The sequence below is a fragment of the Larimichthys crocea genome, unplaced genomic scaffold, assembly GCF_000972845.2.
Source record: "Larimichthys crocea isolate SSNF unplaced genomic scaffold, L_crocea_2.0 scaffold172, whole genome shotgun sequence".
Classification (NCBI taxonomy): Eukaryota; Metazoa; Chordata; class Actinopteri; family Sciaenidae; genus Larimichthys; species Larimichthys crocea.
The window spans coordinates 1-21,495 of record NW_020852345.1 but is presented as its reverse complement, the minus strand read 5'-3'; positions in this window follow the sequence as shown (position 1 = coordinate 21,495).

Sequence of the window (21,495 nt, the reverse complement as noted above, 5' to 3'; positions counted from 1 at the left end):
TTACAGTGTTACTTGTATTATCTGTTTCTGAAAGTCAGGCACAGCCTCAACCACAACATGGATGAGATGGACACAGCTGTACAAGTTCTTAACTTACAGAAACAATTATTTCACTGTCATGATCTGCTGCCATAGTTTCTCTCATCTAAGAAAGTACGTACATTATTCACTACTGATTGCTTACAAAAAAACAAACAACAACATGCAGATGAAGATGAGGTCAAACTGAATGAATGAGATGAATTAAAATAGTGATTTAGTGTGATTGTCAGGTTATTATTTGTATCCAAAGCAGGAATGACCTACCAAATAATGTGGAGCAAAACACGCTGAGGATGTTGCCAATAATGACTTTAACAGTGTCTAGTGAGTGAACAATACAACAAAGTATACACACAAACATGCACACGCAGTTAAACAGCAGTGTCTGAGCCACAGCCACATTTTACTGTAGAAAACGTAATAAATTTACAAAGAGCAGATCCAGAGGTGCTGGCAATGGGGTCTGCCAGACACGTGGCTTAAATGAATGTCTATGTTCAAGTGTGTGTGTGTGTGTGTGTGTGTGTGTGTGTGTGTGTGTGTAGTTATGTTGGTATTGGGTTGATAGTGCACACACATACACACACACACACACACACACACACACACACACACACACACACACACACACACACACACAAAACACTCAAAGCATCATTATACAACAAGTAGGATCCCACCAAGCAATCTGCTGATTTAGATGTGCTCAAATCAGCACATCTGACTCATCACTAAAAATATTACTCCGCCATCTCCACATTGTCACATGGAAGTCAACTTTATTAAAGTAATACATCTGAATTACTTCAGATGTATTACATGTATTACTGAACTACAATTTCAGCTTTCTTTAATGAATATTCTGTGTTGTGGAGCCTACAGGTGTGTACCTCGTTAATACAGGTGTGTACCTCGTTAATACAGGTGAGTACCTCATTAATACAGGTGTGTGCCTTGTTAATACAGGTGTGTACCTCGTTAATACAGGTGAGTACCTCGTTAATACAGGTGTGTACCTCATTTGTGTCTAGCACGTCAGAGATCAAACAGTTCAGTAAGTGCAGAAAAAAATTTGTTTTTGAAGACTAAAGGTGGACTAGAAGAATATTTTGTTAGATAAAAACATGTTGATCATTTTGGAAATGATTACATCGATCTTTGTTCAATTCATTTTGACTTTTGGACTTTACAGCGCAGTGGAGTTATTGGAAATGTTTGGATCATCCTCCATCAGCTGTGCCGGTGAGTTGCTGATATGGCGCTAGCTTCAAAATAAATGTGAAGTTAGGAGGCCAATCTGTCCATAAAAAAATCTCTTTTTCAGTAGATATCTTAGTCACTACAAGACTAAACCAGCAAAGCAGTTTAGTGTTTATATGTGCGCTATTTATTCAGTTTGGAAAACTCCACGATCCCCATACGCTTTGACGGGACTAGAAGTTTCTCCTTTGCTAGGTCGTTACTAAGGCCCGGGCTTGCTGGAGTAGTGAACTGGGTTCTATTACATATAGGAGTCTACTGCTGTGACTGATTGTTTTCCAGGTATTAGTCAGACCCTGTGTAGCTCCATAGAAACAGAGATCAGAACAGAAAGAGTGAGCAAAGAAATTTCTTTGACAATAAATTTCCCCGAAATATGAGTATCTTTTGATTATATATTTTATTTAAGTTGGTAAGTGTTGTATAATCACAATGTTACACTTAATGGTGTGCTTTAAATTATTATTGGCACTTCATTGATTACTAACTTGCAGTAGGACACACACTGTTACACACACATTGCATATTCACAATAGAAAACTGGATGCTGCTGTGGCTTTAACTTGAAACATACTTCTGCTTCATGACTTTCAGCTAATTGTGAGCTGAATGTGAGTCCAGCTGAGTGTTGTAAGTTAGTGGAGGTGCAGTGAGGAAATGTTCCACGAGCTGTCTGTCAGTGTGTGCCAGTAATGAAATGAAAGCAGAATGCAATGATCAAACATATGAACTTTTTGTATACATGCACTTACACTTACCCCCCGCTCATGGTGGAATTGTTGGTTTCTGTATTGTATTATTGTGGAGAGTACAGTCCTAGACCTTCTCTGTATGAAACGTGTCATGAGATAACTTTCATGATATGGCACTATATATGTTGATATCATTCAGCATTAAAATGGTGCCCATCATTACCCATCATGCCATGTGCACTAACATAGCCACATACCGTCACAGACACTGCTTTTGAACTTTAAGCAGATACCAATCTGCAAGGTCCCAGACGACACAATGTCCATAATTACCATGACTCTTCAGACCACAGCACACTTCTTCGCTTTCTGTCAGTCCAGAGATGATAATAGATAGAAGAGTTCTCAAATGAGCTTGACTTTAAAGTTGAAAGTGCTGATGTAGGGCATTGTGCAGTATCTTCAATGTTTTATTGTCTAAGAAGTATTGAGGTATAGAAGAAACATTGAACACCTTGAATTATTAAAATTTTTTAGGTAAAACTTTTTTCTATTATCCTATAATTGTCACTAAAATGTACATTTTTATTGGCATGTTATTGTTCTTATATCCTGCGTTTCTACTTCAACTGACAAAATGAGAGATCAGTCTTTTGCATGTTGTAGAGTTTGTGCTGAGTCCATCTAAGCAGGCTGCAGACTGCCACAAGAGGCAATTTGGTTAAATTCCATTGAAAAAGCAGAGGACTTCTCCTCAAGCTGCATTCAGAATGTCTTCATAATTGGAGACTTTAAAAGAACACTTTGAAGACGATTTCATACATGTTGGCTGGACCTCCTCATCGTCTCTATACCAAGAAGGGGGACGTTTCCAAGAAAAAAAGAAAACACTCACTGTATGTAAGTGAATCACACAGACCTGTATCTCAGCTCAATGCACAAACATGAGAAAACCAGAGAAAGATGAATGTGGCTTTGTGAGTTTTTCGCCTTTACCTTCAATCTAGACATCTTTACACATGGAGAAAGCCTGCTGCCAAATGTTAAACACACTATAATGCTTCTCTACACTAACCACCTCAAGGTGTTTCTGTTATGTTCTGTCATAAGGAACATCAACTCACTCTCACAATTTAAGTCTACACTTAAAACCCACCTGTTTAAAATAGCCTTTTCCATCTGATTCAATTGCATTGTCCTATTTTAACCTGTTTTTAATGCTGTATTCTTGTAATTTGATATACTTTTATGGTTATTTTTTGTTTGTTTCTGTTATTTTCTGTCTACTCTCATTTATTGTAAGGTGTCCTTGGGTGACAGAAAGGCGCCTATGAAATAAAATGTATTATTATTATTATTATTATTATTATCATTATTATTATTATTATTATTATTATCATTATTATCATTATTATTATTATGTTATCTACCTTTTATCCAGAAGGCAAAGTGAGCTGGGCTGTTTCCTGTTGATGATGGATACTTCAGTCAGCCATGTGCTAACATTTGGTTTCCATTAGGGCGTACTGCATTCATGTGCTGTTATGTTCAAAAACTCACCACATAAATGTATCAAGAATTTGATGTTATGGTTTCAGAGAAAATGTCAGTAAGAGGAAAAATAAATTCAGAATGAATGAAAAACAATAAATAATGGAATATTAATACAGGAAAATGTCACTAAAAATGGTCAACTATGGTTCATGTAGAGCAGAATGGCATCAGTGTTCATCCTCCTTATTCTTTCCTATTGGTTGTGACAGAATTGACATCATGCCATAGTATTCAATATATTGCCACATTACTGCTGGTAGCAAACTGCTTTGTGGGTGTTTGTAGAAATGTCAGTGTTAGGACAAGGGTGTTGTAAGTCAAGGCAGCTGCTGCAGCAGTGGCAGTAGTATATTTCATTGATACTGATCTCATGCTCTCTGACAGTAATGGTACTTATGATAATGTCCTCTGTGAACCAGACATGGCCCTGTGCACCTCCACACACAGCGCATAGCTCCCCGACACCACTCTGATTTAACACCAGAGAAATTAAAGGTCTCCGGTGCCAAATATTGAGATTTTAAATTTAAAATTCTGCAGCACTGTCAATAACACAGACATATCTGTCCATGAGTAAGCATGCAGGCCTTTCCAAAACTGCCTTTAAAGATGTTTAAAAGTAGAAACACTGATTTCGTGGCATTTTCTTTAAAAACACACGTCTCATGAACGACAGTCAGTTGGGTACGATGAAGACTTGGATTCACCAGCTCTTTTCACCAGTTTTCATAGAATCCAATCTTCCCAGCTTTAGAAAAGGACACAAACCAAAACAATGAGCTAAACGATGCTAAAATGCTTTATAGAGCTGAGATGCAAACTGCAAAGTCAGGTGAAAAATAAGTACTATATGACATGTACAAGTTTAGTTAACTAAAATGATCAACAGAATGTGAAGAAATAACCAGACAGAAAGTCTTTTAACTGCACTCCCCAATCTTCTTTAGCAGATGAAGTCAGCTCAGTTGTCATCATGTGACCCTGGTACACTGAGGTTCATTCCAGTTAGCCATCCTGTAGGATGGTCTGTCTGTATCTATGTTTATCTAAAGCCTGTTTGTACATATGGGCTGACAAAATGACCACTCTTAGAAAGCATGGAAATGTAAATGTGTACTATTTGCACTAAATGTACTCCACAGGCAAGAAGACTCTACATCTAGAACACTTCACACACAGTCAGAAGTGTTGAAATTGTAAAAAAACACAGCAGCAGTAAAATGGCTTTAGAAATGGCAAATATAGCAGTAATAGCTATGTTTGAGCTGTTTAGATACACAGTGTTTGCTCTCTAAATATCAATGACTGCAGCGCATACTTTTAATTCAAACCATAAATGGGCTCCTGCCACTCATTTCAGTGTCATATGAATAATTAATTAATCTATCATAGCACCAGATTTGCATCATTGTAACCCTCCACATCACTAACAGGTACAGACCTCAGTGTAGTCTGAATCCACAGAGTTTGTGGAATTTTTAATTCAGCTTTCTTCAGAGTACCTTCCCGAGTTTCTTACCCCACAACATCCATCTCTCCTCATCAGCCAAACACAGACAGACGCCTCTCCTCCTCTCTCCCTTTCTTCTCTCTGTTTTTGAATGTGTTTTCTGTTTATTATTAGCTGACTCGGTGCTTCATCATCCCGTGAAAATTCATATCTGCTGAACATAAGTGGGAGAAACAGTGGGGAATCAATCTTTTGTGCTTGGGCAGATAAACACAAGACACAATCAGAGGGAGAAAGAAAGACAGAGGGAGAAGGAGAAGCAGAGGAGAAGAGGGCCTCATCCCCTCATCCTGGCCGTGATGGATAGCAGGAGTAAAAGCGTCGGGACAGTATTATGTAAATTAAGGAGGCATCCTAGCATGGCCTTGATGATTATGGGGAGATGTGAATGATGTTGTGGGGCCCCAGGCACTCTGCCAGGGCCTTGTTATTCCTCTTCCTTCCAACCACCCCTGGGGCACTTTCAGTGTGACCCCCTGGACATTCCTGTCTCCCCTCCTCCCTACTGCCACCCTTACCCATCCACTCTTCCCCATGGGAGCTCACTCCCGCCCAAAAAAGGAGGAAGAAAAAAGAAAAACAACTCACAACAAGACATCTGTTTCATTTACTTAACAAATTATCTGTCAGGGAATGTGCTCACAGTACCTCTAATAGGCAGCCAGGAGGTGGACAGAGAGGACAGTGACAGGGATAGATGCTGAATGAAGGAGAAACAGGAGAAGGAGGTTGGGTTGAGGGCATCTCCAGTCCCTGTCCTGATCCTCCCACTGCTCCTCATCCCTCTCTTCTCCTCTGAGCTGCACCTTCCCTGAAGTCTATGAATAGGAGACAAAGCTGTGAAGTGATTAACTGTGACACTGTTCTATCTATAATTATGTTTTTCTCCTCTCTGTCACTGATTTCAGATGCACAAGAGTAATTTGTCCTTTAGACAATTCAGAGCTTCTTCATTTGTTGTTTACATCCAAGATCTTTCTCTCTTTTTGATCTCTTTTATGGGAAAAGTAATCTGGTGAACAGATTTTTCAGGTGATCATACAGGGAAAAACGTCTGCCATATTCTGTAAATAGAGGATATTTAAAGTGACACACTGGACAGAAGAAAAGAAATCAAACTGTCAGCCTTCACCTGGGCTATGCCTTCTCACCAATTCTGTTTGTGATTCTAATGGAATGAGTCTCAGGTGTGTATGATTCCGATATGTTGGCTTCATCAGATTGCAACCTCCAGTACCAATTGTTCTGCCTCATCTCATGTCAGGACACTGCACCTCCCTACTGGCGATATGGCATGTGCCAGTATGCCAGCCACACATATGTTTTTTTTTTTTTTATTCATTAATTTTGTGTTTATGTTCTTGAGATCTTTATAAAAATACACACAGTATACTGAGTAGTACAGATGGATACTGCACACACACACACACACACACACACACACACACACACACACACACACACACACACACACACACACATACATACAGTATACTGAGCAGTAGACATGTTCTGTGATTTTTGGTATCATACCCTAGTGTAACTGTGCTCACTCTTGGAGATTCAGGAACTGTTGCCACTATTTACTGAAGGAGCCAGTTGAGGTCTTTTTCTTATTAGAGCTTTTTTTTTCTTCTTCTGATTAACCTCCTAGAGCTTTGTGCCCAGAGAGGGAATTTCTTACTAAAAATCTAGTAACTTCAGACTGTTGGAGCCTGACAATCACTTTTGTAAAGATTTATGAGGGTCCCTCACATTGGAGTACAGGGTCTCTTCATGGCCAGTATTGACAGAACGAATGACTGTTTTGATGAGCAGGTGAGACTTAAGAAATATGAACGAAGAGAAAATAGTTCATGCCATTTTGATTGAGGTAGAGGACAAACACTGACATGTGCAGTAGCACTGGGAGTGGTAGCTGTGAGTGTATGCAATACCAAGAACAAAAAAGCATCACAATACAGGCTTCCAAAACAGCCTCACTGATGAGCTTCAAAGGCCGCAGGAATATGTAAATCTGCATGCATGCATGAGTCTACTCGGCAGGCTTTTGTCCTCTCGCCTTATATGTTACCTGTTCTGAGTGCACGCTTTATGAGTCATCTGGGGAGGAATATACAAGAGCTTTTTTACATTTTTTTTGGCAGTCTATCTCAGTCCTCAAAGTTTCCTTTACGATAACGAAAAAACCATTAACTGCTGTCAAACAGCCAAGAAGAGAGATTATTTTTTTTATTGAAATAAGATTAAAATGATAAGTTTGACTGAGGGTTCCACCTGATAAAATATTTCAGCTCATAAGCATGGTGTGGGCACAGGGATTAGAAAAGGAAAGGGGGGGGGCAGGAGAAAGAGAAGAAGAGAGAGAGACAGAGAGGGAGAAATTCATAATGTATAATAAAACAAAAGGTGTCATGGGAAATAACACTGATATTAAAATTAGAGTAAGGTGGGATCTATATGAAAAATGCAGATTTGAAAATGTAAATATGTAAATGATGATGAGGGAGAGGAGGACAGATGTGAAATTGTGATAGTGGTATGGCAGTAAAGAAGCTCTTCAGGCCTTAAACACAAGTTCTCTGTCTTGGAATGACTTCATGGAAGGGTTTAAGGAAGAAAAGTGGTCACAAGTGACAAAGAAACAGGTGAAGCAGGTAACGTGGAAAGCAACAGTATTTATTGAGCTCACAGAATTCAGTGATGGTGTGTTCATAATATTATATCCAAACACTGTTAAAGAAAAGATATGTGTGTAAAAGCATCATTTACTAACACACATTGTACAATGAAAAGTCTAAACTGCTGTTCATTTAATTTACATTTCATAATGTTCCCTTTTCTCTTCTTTGCTTCCTCTGTCAGTGTGCTCAGTCTGTTTACCTGAGACATTATGTCTGGTAGACACTGCTGAGCCTGGTTACATTGCCCATTTACCTGGCTCTGGTTCTGGCATGACACCAGAACCCCCCTCCATCAGCACTTACCCCCGTCCTGGGCCTAAAAAGCTTTCTATGCTTTCTATGCTGGGGACGGTTCATAGAGTTTCACCAAAATCTGTGACAGTTGGTGGTGTGTAACTTTGTGCTATAAAGTGTTACGTATTGCTCACGGGAAATTGTACCTGGATCATCCTGATAATCCTAGTGCAAGAGCAGGCGTGGCAAATAACAAAGACCTAGCATCAAATTTGACTGTGAATGTTACATAATGTGGCTTCATGATTATTTGTTAGCTTTAATAAAGTTTCTTTCATTCTTTAACAATGTTTTTTGGCCATAGGCCATCCACTATATATGTCCAAAAAGATAAATGACTACTAAAATGTGACCAAAACAATAAAAACAAATGGTGTGCAAAGGGTAATATAGTAATATAGACAGTCTTGGCCATCCTTATCTACCCTGAAAGGTCTGAGGACCCTTGATAGTAATTAGGGCCCGAGCACGCGGTGCGAGGCCCTATTGAATTTCTAATGTTTATTTTTATTTATTTATTTTTATTCTTTTTATTAGGGCCCGAGCACGTGGTGCGAGGCCCTATTGAATTTCGTATGTCTATTATTTAGGGCCCGAGCACAGCGAGGCCCTATTGTATTTCGAACGCTGAACAACGTTGAAGAGTAAATCGCATTTTCCACAGCCCATATCCCCCCTAATGTCAGGCGTAAAATTACGTATTTTGGAGGTCTCACACATGCACGCGCGCATACGCCTCCACAGCGCCACCTAGGTGCGCATTTTTCATCCGATGTGCTTGAAACTTGCCGTGTGTGTTCTCAAGGCGTCGACAATGAAAAGTCATCAAAATCACAACTTTTTATCAGAGGGCGTGGCCGTGACGGTGCGTCAAAGTCGACGCTGCCGATTTTTTCACAAAGAAACAAGACTTCATTGACTTTTGGGCTGATTTTCGGGCAAAAGTGTGCGGCTATCATATACTTTGTCAGAGCTGTCTGAAACTTGTTGTGCTTCTTGAGAGCAATATTATGCACAATTCGGCTGCATAATTAATGAGGGGGCGGGGCAAAAGCGCTCTATAGCGCCCCCTTGAATTTTTCTTTGGGACAGCCCTGCCACAGTTTTGGATACAGAGTTATGAAACTCAGCCACTTTGTACAACATGGCAGGACCTACAAAAAAAGTCTCTTGTCCAAAACTGTGGGCGGGGCTGTTTGAAAGAAAAAATCAGCGGCGAAGGCACCGATTTCCATGTGAGCTCATATCTCAGGAACGCTTTGGCGAAACGGAACCAAATTTGATGTCATGCTTCGAGGCGCTGTCCCCAGTCCAGGAAACAAATATGGTGTCATTTCGTCTCTAGGGGGCGCTATAATTACCAAAAAAAAATTTTTGCTCATATCTCCTGAAGTGTTTGCATTTTAAATGAAATTGTGATATCCACAGTACTGGAGATGAAAGGATCAGCGTCTCCTGATCTGTTTGGGACATAAAGTCCTTAACTCTGGATATGTCCTTAAGTTGGTAGAAGGCTGTTTTGGTGACTGATTTTATGTGACTCCTGAAGGCCAGATCTGAGTCTATGAGAGCTGTCTGAAACTTCTTGTGGTTATTAAGACCGATATTATAAAGAACGATATTATGCACATTTCGACGTGCACACATTTCAACGTGCGCATATCTGCGAGGGCCCGACCATCGCTGCTTGCAGCTTTAATTACTCTTGTTTTTAGTCTGGATGTTGGAATCAACAGGAAGGCAGAATTGGACTACACACAGGAAGCCAGGTCAGCTTGGGGCCAAACCAAGTGATGAGAAAAATTAAAAAATCAACTGTTAAAGTCATGGCAGCTGCATTTTGGATTAATTGTAGAGGTGGAGAGAGACTCTTTACTGCAGATGAAGGAAGTTGCAATAATCAGTGATGAAATAAAGCATGAATGACTGTTTCAAGGTTTTTGATAGATGGAAAAGGCTTAATTTGAGAAATTGAAAAAAAAATAGTTTGACAGATGTTCAAAGTGAGGTTGTTGTCAAATAAAATTCCAAGGTTTCTACATTACAGAGTAACAAAATTAACCTTGTATGTTTCTACTTTGAGTGTTGGAGTGCCAAATAGAAGTATTTTAGTCTTTTCTGAGTTGAGCTAAAGGACATTTTAAACTAACCATTTATGAATGTCCTTGATCTGTTTAGAAGTAAAAATATTTCAGTGACATTACTAGGGTCACAGCTGAGGAAAACCTGTGTATCGTCTGTTGTGTGGTGTCCCAATGGTAACATATAAATCGATAACAGAATCGGGACCAAACCCCACAATGTACTGTAGGCCTGAGGTGGAAAACACTTAAAACATTGATGGCCACCCATTGCTTTAAATGGGACAAGATGATGGTCTGATAAACTGTCAAACATTGCACCGGACATCTAGAAGATGATTAAAATAAGGTATTTTTAGTGCCATTTGATGCTCCTAAACTGATAAATATATATATATATATATTATTAACGAAAGAATGGGCTTAGCTGGGGAGAAATGTTTAAAGGGTCGTGCTTTGGTGCGATTGAAAAGCCTTTAAATTAGACAAAAGTGTAAGAGTAGTAAGTCCAAGTAGCCCAAGTAGCCCACCTCACCACACTCAACCAGGGTCAGTGGTCCTCACAGCTAGAGGTGAAATGAGGTAGTAACCAGCTTTGCTACACTGGGTTACAGGCAACGCCACTTGGACACTGAAGCAACGTAGTCGGTTGAAGAGCCGGATGAAGATTGATATCTGCTACAGTCATTATACTTAAATAAGGCCCACAACAAGCCTCCTCACAGTCCATTCTCCCAATTGGAAACCACTAGTGGACAATATCAGTAAACTCTCCAATCTTCACTGATGAAACCTTGTTTCCCAACCGAGGATATCAGAGTGAAGTCCAGTGCTTAAAATCGTCAGTGACCAGCTAGCTAACAAACCAGCAGCAGTCCAGGCAGTCCAATAGCGATATCGAGCATCTAACATCGAAAGCAAATGGCTGAAAACTTTTACCCTGTTAAATCATACATCCAAAATCAGCTGAATGTGACTAAAATGTGGTTTAAAAACTGGATAAAAATGTTGATTTGTGATCAAGCTTCTGATAGACAAACGCAGATGCATGCACATCCACACATGAAATATAATGACATATTGATTGACATGCAGCATTTTGCACTCTGCATGTCTCTATGTGAATATGTCATAATTTACACTACTACAGATCACATTGTCCAGACCTCAGCTCACAACTGTTTGGTGACCACTCCTTTACCCTCTCATCAGGAGTACAGAGATCCCCCCTTTAGTGAAAAAGAAAGGAAGAGTAAAAGGAGCCCCCCTTAGATATGAGCCTCCCTGAGGGGCTCTCCTGCGACTAAAGAATGTTAGAAGTTCAAGTTCCAGCCACTAGCCTCTGAAAGCTGACCTGGTCTGCCACATGTCCTCTGTTACCAGACATCCAAGGACAAGAGGAGGCAGGATGGGCAAGTGCAGCCAGCCAGTACATGAAGACATTTCAAAGAGACTGCTGACATTGGAAGTACCATACTAGATAGGTAGAAATATATTTCATGTGTTATTTCAAACTGCAGAAATGCTTATTGTCTGCATATGTTCTGATTTTTACATTGTTAGTTATAATAGTATTATAATAGTAGTTTCTTAGAGCAGGTCTCAGTTGTTTCTCAAGTGTGTCAGAAACTGTTATAGGAAATGTACTAAAAGCCAAACCAGGACCAAGAAGTTCCTAATGAAAGCTCATACAGACTCTCCACAACAACTCCTTGGAGAGAGTGACCTTGATGTTCTACGATGCTTCATGCCACAAAGTAGAAAAATAAAATGATGTGCTATTGTTTCTAACAGTTGCACGTTAGAAAACAAGTAAGTTGTAAATAGCAGTAAGCACTTAAAATAGTAAACCTGTTGTCTATGTGTAGCCAATAGGTTTATTGTACCATTCAAAAGGTTCTACCATTCTGGTTTTCATCTGAGCTTTTTGTCTATTTTTGACATTAGACTGTTCTTAAACAAACATGTTGACACCTCTTTTTTCTGTTCAGGGCCCTGCACCAACTGTACTTCATAAACTCTATAGACATCCTGCCTTTTCATAAGAAGATTTCACCATCATCACAAAGGAAATCTGACAGTTACCACTTGTCAAAGCTAAATGATTGACCTTCGAATGCTTAATAAATCATGTTAATCTTAGTAGACAAAATGGACACTCACCAAGCTCACTGGACAGTGATGCTTCAGCCATTAGTGGGAGCCAGTCTGGGCTCTTTACCAAACAGGGACTCCAGACAAGTGCTCTTAACTGCTCTCCTTCTTCTGGATTAAAAGCAAATCTATTTTTGCCCTATTAGTGATGGCCTTAAGAGCTATTATTTGCCTTAACAGCAATAACTATACACCCCGACATCACTCATCATTATTATTCAAACTTGAAAGGGATGTTTGACAGGCGCTGCAGCCTCTGTTTGTTTGGCTGCTGCTCGAGAAGGAAAATAGGAAGAGCGGAAAAAAAAGGAGAGGAAGTTTAGCTGTTTGGCTCTAGCATGGTAATGGAGAGGGAATGAAGGTGTTTGTGTGGGCAGAACAGACACTGAGAGAACAGACTTAGTGATAAGAACTCTCTTGACCTGAAGATGATAGATTTTTCTTCTCTTTATCCACCAGGAAATACTGCTCAACAAGGAAGCATTGTTTTTTACAGGAGTCAATAGCGGCGTAGCTGTAAAGCAGCAGTGAGAAGTTTGGGGTTATTGAGTTTGATATGCAATTTCATTTGACCAAGCCACAGACAATGTCAAGACAGGGTGTGGTAGACCGACGATAGATGCCCTAACGATCTTTAAATCCTCCCAGAACCTCAAAAACACTTGAAAAAATAAATGACCCATCTCTTTTTACCGCCTCCCCAATATGTGCAGATATTGCTGAATGGGCCAGGAGTTGCAGTGAGGAGCGGCTAGGATGGCACAAGGACTGGCCTCACCTGTAATGGCATATCTCAGCCTCTTCTTATCGATCAGCTCTGCCCCTGAACGCTCCTCTGGGCTCCGTGCCGTGGGCAGGGGCGGGGGGGGGGGGGGGGGGGGGGGGGGGGGGTGGATCTCGTTGCCACAGTGCCCTTGGTGAAGGCCGGTGTCCAGTGACAAGTAGCAGAGTGGAGTGAGTGAGAGGAGAAGGGAGGTGGAGGTGGTGGGGCTGCTGTTATGGCAGTACAGTACGCACAGGATATCATCAGTGGACCAGCAATTACACACACACACACACACACACACACACACACACATGTTTTATGCATGACATGCACTGTGTTCATTCTCTATGTTAACATAATACTGATTTAGTGTTGGAGTACCACTCCAGCAGTTTCCACAAAATCTGTGAGACAGATTCAAAATGGAATGGGCAAAACTGAAGCAGTACAGGCTGTGATACCCTGACTTTTAGTCTATATGAAATATATATATTTCAAATGTGTAGCTTCGGGGCCCAAACCTGAACTTCTCTGATGATGTCATGATGATATCATAAGGGTAATTCTCTCACATTCCTCTATAAAGCATGGAAGACATTGGAAATACATATTTATCATTTAAGACAGCACAAGTAATTGCAATTTTAGGTTCCACTCAGGATTTACTTTAAATTGTGGTGGAGTAAAATTTAAGATCACTGATGACTTCTGTAGAAATGGTAAATGGACTGTATTCTGACCATTCAAAGTGCTTATCTCATTCACCAGTTCACACACATTCACACACTGATGGTATTAGCTGCCATGCAAGGCTACCTCCTGAGCCACAGCTGCCATGAAATATATGAAAAGTTGGGATTGTGAGATGAAACTGTCATTTCTTTAAAATGGAATGGAACAAATAATTAAAAGTCAGAATAATGAGATTTAAGCAACATTATGTTAGAAAGGTATTTTGGTATTTTTAGAGATTTGGCATGATTTCATTTGATTTTAGTGTCAAAATTCTTGAAGGCAAAACTACCAATGAAGACAACATTTCAAAGAATATGTTCAGACCGAATACATTATGAATTTGACTGCTAGACTGTTTGTTAAGCCAACTGTAGAGACATTAGCGGTGGGGGTAGTTATCAATGTATGCATAGATTGTGTATGTGAAGCTGTCTGTTTGTGCTTAGATAGTTCTGTCAGTCATTTTCTTCCAGTCACTCTCCTTTTTCCTGTCATGTCTGTCATGAAGCCTCAGGAGCTTCAATTTTCTTCCAGTTGAAACTTTTGCAACTCCAACAGAGGTGTCTTTGCAAGAATTTGCTCAAGCCAGACCAAACCAAAGTCTATACATCTCTAAAAATATGGATTGAAATTACTGAATTGCCGAATTGTGAAATTTAAGACAAAATTCGAAGGGAAACAAATACCAATAGTGTGAGATGAGTGTCAATAAATCCACACTTTTGTCTTCACTTTGATTTTCTTGTATTCTTCATGGAACCCGTACTGTCAATGATGTTTGACAATGTTTTCACAGGTTTAGATATATTCATATGCACCACTGTCCTGACTACTTCTTGTCTGAGTAGCACATGGTATGTAGCTTAATTATATTAAATGGAGTTTTTATAAACTGGGTTCGGGAATAAGGGCCACGCCTCGTACTCATTCAATTTCCGTTCTCCACGTACTTAAGCACTCCTTTTCCATCCACTCCTTCTTTGACGCTGCTGTCACACACCCGCATCATGGACGAAACACTCGCCCTTAACGCTTCCAACAGGGACCTGCTCGAAGAAATATCCAACACCCCCGAAGTGTCCGAAACATCTCCGTCCCCGGTAATTCCCGCCGGGCAGCCACCACGGCTGCGCTCCGTCGTCCAGGTCCGCCGGCATCTGAGATCATCCATTTCCAATAGCTCCAACGCCATCGGGCCTTCTCCACCTCACAGGCCCAGGGGGAGAACCCGCCTCCGTCGCCCGTCAGACACTGGCGACTCCAGACACTCCTATCCAACCCGCTCCCAATCCAGACGCGCCAGTGATCGGCAGAACCGCCGCAAGGCAATTTCCCCCGGGCAACACGCCGTCTGCCCTTCAGTCACAGGCATAGCCGACTGGACAGTCGCCAGCCTGAAACGGTCTCTCACTCGTCATAACATCCCATTCCACCACTCCGACAGAACCTCGGCTCAGCCCTCTCCTTTAGCCCTTACCCAGGGCCAGGTTGTATCGAACCGCACACTTTCAGTCCCTCCCTCCCATTCCTCCTCTACTGTCCCCCAAGCTTCACTCTTTTCCTGTGCACATGCATCCCATCATCCCAGCATCCCTCCCTCTTCTTTCAATCCTAGCCTTTCTATGCCTCCCTCCACAGCTACCGCAGCCCCTCCGGCACCTATTCAGACCACCGCAGCCTCCACAGCGACCCACGGCGGCACGTCCAGCCAAAACCCCTTTTTTCCTCCTGCTCCTCCTTTTCCCACTCCCTTCCCCTATCCTTAGAGAGCTGGACGATTACCTGTCTCTTATTATTAACCTAGCTTTGCAGTTCGGCGGCAACGGTTTCTAATCCTATCACATTCTATTTGCATCCCAAGCTGCGGAGCGCCTCCATAAATTTAACCAGGGCACATACTGGGGCACCTTAGACATAGAGCTCTACTGCCGCACCTTCGCAGCACATTCATCCCTCCACTGTGATCAGTGCGGTGCACCATCACATCCGGCCACCACTTGCTCCATCACCACATCACTGCCCCATACCTCAATCCCTCAGAAACGCAACCAGGCAGTTTCCCGCAATCTTGACCCACAGATGCACCAAACGGCAACTCCTCTCACTGTTAGGTCACCTTAACTATGCCATCTGCATAATCCCCCAAGGCTGATCCTTCCATTCACACCTTCTTTCGATAGCCACATCCACCCCAAATCTCCACGACCACATCACGCTCAACGAAGCCAGCAAAATGGAGCTCAAACTCTGCCACCACTTTCTTTCTACATGGAACGGAATATCATTTATATCGGGACATCTAGCTATTCACCGACGCAGCGCCCTCTGCAGGCTTCGGTGGCTTCTACAGCGACAAATGGTTCGCAGCCAAATGGTCTTGTGAATTTCCATCTCTCCCTCATTCCTCCACATGACTGCAGACCCACCCACCCTGAGAACATCATTGTGAAATTTGCAGATGACACAACGGTGGTGGGGATGATCACAGAGGGGAATGAGGCGGCCTACAGAGATGAGGTCCTTAGACTCAGCGAGTGGTGTGCTGACAACAACCTGGCACTGAACATTGCTAAGACTAAGGAACTCATCCTGGATTTCAGACGGAACAAGGTCGCCCCTGCCCCCTTGTACATCAACGGCGAGAGTGTGGAAAGAGTGGAGATCTTCAAATTTCTAGGGGTCCACATCTCTGCCGACCTGTCCTGGTCAGCTAACACCACTGCACTGGTCAGAAAGGCACAGCAGCGACTTCACTTCCTGAGAGTGCTCAGGAAGGAACAACTCAACACCAACCTGCTGGTGACCTTTTACCGATCAGCGATCAAGAGCCTGCTGACCTACGCTGTGTCAGTGTGGCACTCAAACTGCACAGAAGCTGATAGGAAAAGACTGCAGAGGGTAATCAACACTGCGCAAAAGATCATCGGGTGCCCCCTACCTCCCCTGACCACCATCTACAACTCCCGGTGCCTTGGCAGAGCCAGAAGCATTATCAAGGACTACACACATCCTGGCTACCACCTCTTCAACCTGCTGCCCTCTGGCAGACGCTACAGGGCCATACCAGCCAAAGCAAACAGACTCAGAGACAGCTTCTTCCCAAGGGCAGTCACCATACTGAACTCCAACCTACACTGAACTGACTTGTTTGAACATTGAACATTGCTCCGTATACTGTAGTTATCATTTATTTATTTTATATCTTCACTGTAACCTTTTGTACCATTATGTCATGGCTATCTGCACTTTATCTGTTTTACTGTTATCTGCAAATTATAATGCCTTAATACCTCCATCTATTTATGCTGTCAGCCACACCAGTCACTTTATTGCCATACCTGCTGCTGATATGTGCCTGTTTACCTCCAGGCTTTGCACAAGTCTATGCACAGTCTATGCAACTTTTTACAGACAGTAGCTCATATTAGTAATTGTATAGTCTATGTTAATTCTTGTATTTAGTAGTTTTTGCTATAGTAGTATATATATATATATATAGTAGTATAGTAGTAGTTGTTATAGTAGTTTTATTGTACATATCTCTACTTGTTTATTTATGTGTGCACACTATGGGGAAGCTTGTAATCTCATTATACTTGTATAATGACAATAAAGACATTCTATTCTATTCTATTCTATCCACGAAATATACCCCGTTATCATAGCAGCTATTCTTTGGGGCCACGAATGGTCCAAGAAAATTATCGCAATATACTCCGACAACAGCGCCGCAGTAGACATCGTAAACAAAGGCCGGTCCCACTCCCTTGACATCATGCAGTTCATCCGTAGGCTCACTCTGGTTTCCGCACAACACCAATTTATCATCTGAGCATCACACATTCCAGACCACAAAAACACCATCGCTGACTCCCTCTCCCGTTTCTCTCTCCAGAAATTCAAACTCTTGGCTCCAGATTTCGACCCCCTTCCAACTCCGATTCCACCGTATGCAGCCACCATCTTCAACTGACTCCGCAGCTGGAACACCTGGTCACCACGTCACGAGACTCCATCCTCAACAGCGTCACTCCACAAACCCTCTCCTTGTACCTAACCGGCTGGAATTGCTTTAAAGCTTTTCATAACCTCCTATTCCCTACACTAGACGTCCTCACCTTCTCCAATTTCATCACATTCGCCCATTCGATCCAAAAAATCAAATAATCTACCATACAAGTTTACCTCAGTGGAATTAACTTCCTCATTAAATTATCTTCGGGGTCTCCATGATCCGCCTTGACTCACGCCCACATTAACATGCTCCTCAAAGGCCTTCGCAAGGCAGAACCACGCCCTATGCCGAAGCGACTCCCACTCACTCTCCTAGCCCGCTGCATCGAAACCCTCAGCAAAGGCTACCTGTCCCCAAGCACAAACAAAGTCCTAGAATCCATGTTCCTCCTGGCATTCTTCGGCTTCCTACGCTGCTCAGAGTTCACCGCTTCCACCCTGCTCTATGATCCATTGTGTCACGCATCATTATCTGACATCGCCGTCCTCTCCTCCGATACCTCAAACACAGCAAAACCAACCAGTCCGGGCAACCCCAACTATTCTCCCTTTTTCAACTGAATTCACTCTTGAGCCCATATGAAACAGTTCTCGATTACACCAACTCCCTGCTAGCCTGCCAAGCTTCCCCCAGAGACCCTCTGTTCATTTCAGAGACCGGCAGAGTAGCCACGCGCTTCTGGTTCCACCACCACTTTCGCCGGATCCTGCTCCGATCCGGCTTCCCCCCGGAGCCGTACTCGGGGCACTCCTTCCACATCGGAGCAGTCTCCACCACTTCCAGACAGGGCATACCTGACAACACCACAAAAATCCTAGGCCGCTGGGCTTCCTCCGCGTACCTAGCCTACGTCCGCAACGACCTCAACGACATCCGAAACGCACACGAGCTTCTCTCCTCATGAAGTTTTCTCTTGGGGCTCTAATCCGTAGAGTCCCAGAGAGATGGTTCCCCCACTCAGAGTCTCCATCCCCCCAGGTTCCTTCCATGATCCCTCCCGTCAACCTCAGGACCACTCTGCCCATGGTCCCGCCTCATCCCTCTCACCTTTCCTCCCCTCATCCCTTACTCCCTCCATCCCTTCATCCCTCATCCCCCTCACCTTTCCTCCCCTCATCCCTTCCTCCCTCCCTCCCTTCATCCCTCATCCTAACATCCTCCATCCCTCAACCCCTCTAACCCCCCCTTTCCCTAAACCCTCCCCGCAGCATATCACCCATGCTTCACGAATGTCACTTGTAATAAACATGTTTAAACTTCATCTGTATGGGCATGGTCCTTGTTAGTGAATTACACTTACATTTTGATCTTTAGTCAAGACTCATTAAATATGATTAGGGCCATGTTAAATGGACTGTTGTTATATATCTCACTACCACTCAAAGCACTTTACAGTACATATCTCATTCACACATTCACACACATTCATACACTGATGGCATTAGCTGCCATGCAAGGTGCCAACTGCTCATCAGGAGCTAACCTTTTAGACACATTCACACACAGACACACATTTGGGAGAAATTTGGGGTTCAGTATCTTCCTCAACATGTGTAACTCACTGAACATGTATAACAAAGTGCAACACATATAACACAATGCAACACATAAGACACACTGCAACAAATATAACACACTGCAACACGTATAACACACTGCAACATGTATAACACACTGCAACACGTGTCACACACTTCAGCACATATAACACACTGCAACACATAACACACTGCAACACATATAACACACTGCAAAACGTATAAAACACTGCAACACATATAACACACTGCACTATGTGTAACACACTGCAACATGTATAACACACTGCAACACGTATAACACACTGCACCATGTGTAACACACTGCAACACATGTAAGACACTTCAAACATATAACACACTGCAACACATATAACACACTGCACCATGTGTAACACAGTGCAACACATGTAAGACATTTCAACACATATAACACACTGCAAAACATATAACACACTGCAACACATATAACACACTGCACAACGTGTAACACATTGCAACACATGTAACACAATGCAACGCGTATAACACACTGCAAAACATATAACACACTGCACAACGTGTAACACACTGCAACGAGTATAACACACTGCAACACATATAACACACTGCAACACATATAAAAGACTGCAACACATATAACACACTGCAACACATACAGCACACTGCACAACGTGTAACACACTGCAACACATATAACACACTGCAACACATATAACATACTGCACAACGTGTAACACAATGCAACACGTATAACACACCGCAACACGTATAACACACCGCAACCCATGTAACACACTGCAACATATGTAACACACTGCAACACGTATAACATACTGCAACACATATAAGACACTGCAACACATATAACACACTGCAACACATATAAAACACTGCAACACATATAACACACTGCAACAGGTGTAACACACTGCAACATGTATAAAACACTCCAACACATATAACACACTGCTCAACATGTAACACACTGCAACAGGTGTAACACACTGCAACACATAAAACACACACATAAAACACTGCAACACTGCACCATGTGTAACACACTACAACGCATGTAAGACACTTCAACGATATAACACACTGCAACACATATAACACACTGCAAAACGTGTAACACAACGCAACACATGTAACACACTTCAGCACATGTAACACACTTCAACACATGTAACACACTGCAACACATATAACACAGTGCAACACGTGTAACACACATAACACACTGCAACACCTATAACACACTGCACCATGTGTAACACACTACAACACATGTAAGACACTTCAACCATATAACACACTGCAAAACATATAACACACTGCAACACATACAACACACTGCACAATGTGTAACACACTGCAACAGGTGTAACACATTGCAACACGTATAACAGACTGCAACACATATAACACACTGCACAACGTGTAACACACTGCAACACATGTAACACACTGCAACACGTAGAACACAATGCAACACATGTAAGACACTGCAATACATGGAACACACTGCAACGCATATAACACACTGCAACACGTATAACATACTGCAACACATATAAGACACTGCAACACATATAACACACTGCACCATCTGTAACACACTACAACACATGTAAGACACTTCAATCATATAACACACTGCAAAACGTGTAACACAATGCAACACATGTAACACACTTCAACACATGTAACACACTGCAACACGTATAACACAGTGCAACACGTGTAACACACATAACACACCGCAACACGTATAACACACTGCAACCCATGTAACACACTGCACAACTTGTAACGCACTGCAACACGTATAACAAACTGCAAAACATTTAACACACTGAACAACGTGTAACACACTGCAACAGGTGTAACAGACTGCAACGCGTATAACACACTGCAACACATATAACACACTGCACAACGTGTAACACACTGCAACAGGTGTAACACCCTGCAACACATATAACAGACTGCTACAGGTATAACACATTGCAACACATGTAAGACACTGCAATACATGGAACACACTGCAACGCGTATAACACACTGCAACACATATAACCCACTGCACAACGTGTAACAGACTGCAACAGGTGTAACACACTGCAACGCATATAACACACGGCAACACATATAACACACTGCACAA